Source organism: Nanorana parkeri, unplaced genomic scaffold (assembly GCF_000935625.1).
Source record: "Nanorana parkeri isolate BGI_ZX_2015 unplaced genomic scaffold, ASM93562v1 scaffold496, whole genome shotgun sequence".
In the NCBI taxonomy this organism is placed as follows: Eukaryota; Metazoa; Chordata; class Amphibia; order Anura; family Dicroglossidae; genus Nanorana; species Nanorana parkeri.
The window spans coordinates 732,099-737,416 of NW_017306764.1; positions in this window are offsets into that span (position 1 = coordinate 732,099).

Below are 5,318 nucleotides of genomic sequence, written 5' to 3' on the forward strand. Positions count from 1 at the left end.
CACACTTTGGGGTTTTCCGGTCTGGAGTGCAATGGGATCTACCATATTCCTGTACATTACCTGTGACTCAAGAAAGACCCAGTTTGGGTTGAAGAGTATGGGTGGTCGAGCTCACTGGTTTTATACATGAGGTGTAGCAATTAGTTTCACATTTAACATGCTACATCCAAAAAACAAAAACAGGTAAAGAGCTATTCTCTTTTATTTTTTTTGCAGGTGTTTATACAGTGCCAACAGTTTACACAGAACTTTACCCAGTGCACATTCACATCAGTCCCTCCACTCAAGGAGCTTACAATCTAAGGTCCCTATCTCACACTCAAGGCCTAAATTGGCAGGAGCCCACACACTTCCAGAGTGTGGGAGGAAACCCATGCAAGCACAGGGAGAACATGCAAACTCCTTACAGACAGTGTCCTGACCAGGATTTGAACCAGAGTCCATACCATGCTGCAAGGGATTAGTGCTAGCCACTGTACCATGGTGTCTTTTCACATCTTTTCCAAATTTTGTGTCTTAAATCTGAGACATCTTGCAGAGAAATTCTCAGAAAAACACAATTATTCCTTTTAAACTGCACTGGAGTGAAAAGCAGGAGTCAATACATTTAATTAAATTACTGCCAATTTAAAGCATCTTGCTGTGTAACTGTTTACAAACACTTTGCACAGTGCTGCGTTCCTTGCTTTTACTATATTTATATTCAAAACACAGAACAGTCTGAACAATGCGAGCAATATTTGCATATTAAATGGTGAGCACGTTCATCAAAGCTTCACTTATGGTAGTGGCGTTGTGAATATTATTATGTGGATTTCAATAACAGGATTCAGATGTTGTTGATTAACACACAATATTGCATTGTATCGAGGCTCGCCTGCCAGAAGAGAGTCTCGGGAGAGGCAGACAGCTGGTTAGAAAGTTCATTTAATTGCATAAAGGACCGATGTTTAACTAAAACGTTCACAATGAATAACACTGCCTTGCTTAAATCAACTTTGTACGCTGATATTTTATAAAAAAGGTCATGTGCTAAAAGTGGAAAACTCATTATTTGTATTAATCCCCCTGGTGAGGTTTTTTGACATATGAACAGGGAAAACAGAAATGAAAAATCTGTCAACTTTTAGAGGTGTCCTGACAAAGGTTTTCTATAATTTGATTTCATAACTCATATTATCAAGTGTATCTAAACCCAAGAACAAAAAAATAGAATATATTGCAGCTTGACAGTCCTTAGATGTGGTGGCTGCATTCATTTTATTTTCTAAGGCTACAAGTACAGAAAAAAAATCTGTTGATCCCTCTAGAAATCCAGTGTCCTTGTAACTTCCAGTGCGCTGAACTGAAATCCACTGGCCTCTATGCTATGTACTTGACTATTCCAACTCCCTCCTCATTGGCATACCTCTACACAAGCTATCCCCCTTCAGTCTAGCAGCAGAATGCTGCTGCTAGATTCATCCACCTAACCACCCGCTCAGTGTCTGCAACCCCTCCCCCCCCACAGTGCGCTGAACTGAAATCCACTGGCCTCTATGCTATGTACTTGACTATTCCAACTCCCTCCTCATTGGCATACCTCTACACAAGCTATCCCCCTTCAGTCTAGCAGCAGAATGCTGCTGCTAGATTCATCCACCTAACCACCCGCTCAGTGTCTGCAACCCCTCCCCCCCCCCCCCCCCCATCTAGAGTCTCTTCCCTCCTCTGGAACTCTTTACCACAACCTGTTCATCTATCTCCCACTCTGACTGCCTTTAGGCGATCCCTTGAGACTTATCTATTTAGGGAAGCCTATCCCACCTCAAACTAACCACTGAACCATTATATTCTCAAACGAATTGTCCCCACACAGCTACCTCCTCATGTATCACTTGCCCCTCCCTTTTAGATTGTAAGCCCTTACCATTTTGTCTTAAATTGTATTGTAATTATAATGTCTTTCTTATATTGTAAAGCGCTGAGCAAACTGTTGGTGCTATACAAATCCTGTATAATAATAATAATGTAGAAGGGGAGAAGAGCGGAGGTGTTTGTAGTCCAAATCAGGGGTGCAGCGTAGCATGACAACACTGTTCCTCTGCAGATACAGTAGAATGAGTGGGGTTGTTTTTAGGGCCACTATTTGAAGTCATTGGGCCTACCTGACAGGACCCCTACCTTTAGCTATACAGTCACAAGGATCATTAGAGGGGGAAGTTTAAAACAAAATGTCTGTGTTTTGTTTGTACAATGTTTTTGATTTGACTGTGATATCCTAAATCATTCTGTGGGGTCAGTGTAAGGGTGGCTACCTGTGTCAGGGGTGGTTGGACAGTCAGCATTATCTAAGTGTCAGACATCTTCCTAGACAACAGGAGGTGACCCCAATACATCTTAAGCCCAGCTAAGCCAATTAACTCAGAGTTAAATCTTAAAAATGCATTCCACTTCCTTAACAATTAACAAAAATGTATCTTATTTGTGTATCACTCAGCTGTAGATCTTTAAAGGATATATTCACCTTTTGCAAAAATTCCAGAAGTTTAACTAAAACGTTCACAATGAATAACACTGCCTTGCTTAAATCAACTTTGTACGCTGATATTTTATAAAAAAGGTCATGTGCTAAAAGTGGAAAACTCATTATTTGTATTAATCCCCCTGGTGAGGGTTTTTGACATATGAACAGGGAAAACAGAAATGAAAAATCTGTCAACTTTTAGAGGTGTCCTGACAAAGGTTTTCTATAATTTGATTTCATAACTCATATTATCAAGTGTATCTAAACCCAAGAACAAAAAAATAGAATATATTGCAGCTTGACAGTCCTTAGATGTGGTGGCTGCATTCATTTTATTTTCTAAGGCTACAAGTACAGAAAAAAAATCTGTTGATCCCTCTAGAAATCCAGTGTCCTTGTAACTTCCAGTGCGCTGAACTGAAATCCACTGGCCTCTATGCTATGTACTTGACTATTCCAACTCCCTCCTCATTGGCATACCTCTACACAAGCTATCCCCCTTCAGTCTAGCAGCAGAATGCTGCTGCTAGATTCATCCACCTAACCACCCGCTCAGTGTCTGCAACCCCTCCCCCCCCCCCCCACAATCCCTCTAAAATATTATCAACCACTTACAAAGCCATCCACAACTCTTCCCCTGGCTCTATCTCAAACCTTGTCTCAAAGTATCACCCTAGCCGTCCCCTTCGCTCTTCCAAAGACCTCCTGCTCTCTAGCTCCCTTGCTCCCTTGTCAACTCCTTCCATGCTTGCCTCCAGGACTTCTCTAGAGTCTCTTCCCTCCTCTGGAACTCTTTACCACAACCTGTTCATCTATCTCCCACTCTGACTGCCTTTAGGCGATCCCTTGAGACTTATCTATTTAGGGAAGCCTATCCCACCTCAAACTAACCACTGAACCATTATATTCTCAAACGAATTGTCCCCACACAGCTACCTCCTCATGTATCACTTGCCCCTCCCTTTTAGATTGTAAGCCCTTACCATTTTGTCTTAAATTGTATTGTAATTATAATGTCTTTCTTATATTGTAAAGCGCTGAGCAAACTGTTGGTGCTATACAAATCCTGTATAATAATAATAATGTAGAAGGGGAGAAGAGCGGAGGTGTTTGTAGTCCAAATCAGGGGTGCAGCGTAGCATGACAACACTGTTCCTCTGCAGATACAGTAGAATGAGTGGGGTTGTTTTTAGGGCCACTATTTGAAGTCATTGGGCCTACCTGACAGGACCCCTACCTTTAGCTATACAGTCACAAGGATCATTAGAGGGGGAAGTTTAAAACAAAATGTCTGTGTTTTGTTTGTACAATGTTTTTGATTTGACTGTGATATCCTAAATCATTCTGTGGGGTCAGTGTAAGGGTGGCTACCTGTGTCAGGGGTGGTTGGACAGTCAGCATTATCTAAGTGTCAGACATCTTCCTAGACAACAGGAGGTGACCCCAATACATCTTAAGCCCAGCTAAGCCAATTAACTCAGAGTTAAATCTTAAAAATGCATTCCACTTCCTTAACAATTAACAAAAATGTATCTTATTTGTGTATCACTCAGCTGTAGATCTTTAAAGGATATATTCACCTTTTGCAAAAATTCCAGAAATGCATAAGTAATAATAAATATTTAAAAAAATGCATTTCTTTAATATTTGCATTCAAGCCTGGAAAGCATTGCAATCATTCGATCACAGCTGCAAAACTCAGGCTTCTGCACATTCTCTCCCAGGCAGAGCTCTGTACTGAGGTACAGAGTTTCAGTTAGAAAAGATGGGGGGTAGGACGGCTGGACTTCAAACTGCATTAAATCATCTCATACAGCGTCCAGCCATCCTCGCTCTAGGTAGATGCGGGAATATGGGCAGCTCTATGTAGAGCTGGGGTAGCCAAACTACGGCCCTCCATCTGTAGTGGAACTACAATTTCCATAAGGCATTGCAAGATTCTCACAGCAACAGACACGACTCCTGGAGAGAGATGCATCATGGGATTTGTAGTTTCACCACAGCTGGAGAGCCAGAGTTTGGCTACCCCTGACCTAGAGCAAGGACGGCTGGATGCTGTATGCGGTGATTTCATGCAGTTTGAAGTCCTTTCACCATCTCTCTTAACTAAAACTTTGTACCTCAATATGAGCCCTGCCTGGGAAAGAATGTGCAGGAGCCTGAGCTTTGCAGCTGTGATCAAGTGATCACAATTGCAATGCTTTCCAAGCTTGAATGCAAATATTAAACAAATGCATATTTTTTTTATAAATTATGAATTATGCATTTCTTTAACTTTTGCAAAACGTGAACTTATCCTTTAAATCATCTCTGAATTGGTGCTGACACTATCCTTCCTTCGGGAAGGTGGCTACTTTTGTTCCCCATGGTCCCTGCGTGTGTTATAAAGTAGCTACTGCTCCAAGCTCACTCCAGTGATGGACTACAATCTCACATTTAGTTTACTAATTTGTATTGAGATTGCAGTCCATCACGGGAGCGAGCTTGGAGCGGTGGCTACTTTACAAAACACACAGGGACCATAGGGAACAAAAGTAGCCCCGCTCCAGAAGGAAGGACAGTGTCAGAATCAATTCAGAGATGATTTGAGGATCTACAGCCAAGTGATACACAAATAAGATACATTTTTGTTAATAGTTCAGGTATTTGAATGTATTTTTAAGATTTAACTCCTGAGTTTAGTGTCACTTTAAAGTACGGACAAGAGTTGACCCTACGGAGCTAAAGTACTGTGTTTTGTCATATTTAATTGACTTTGGGATGAGAGAGTAATTTTTTCCCCAATTGGAGAAAATTGGATCATGTTTTAAAA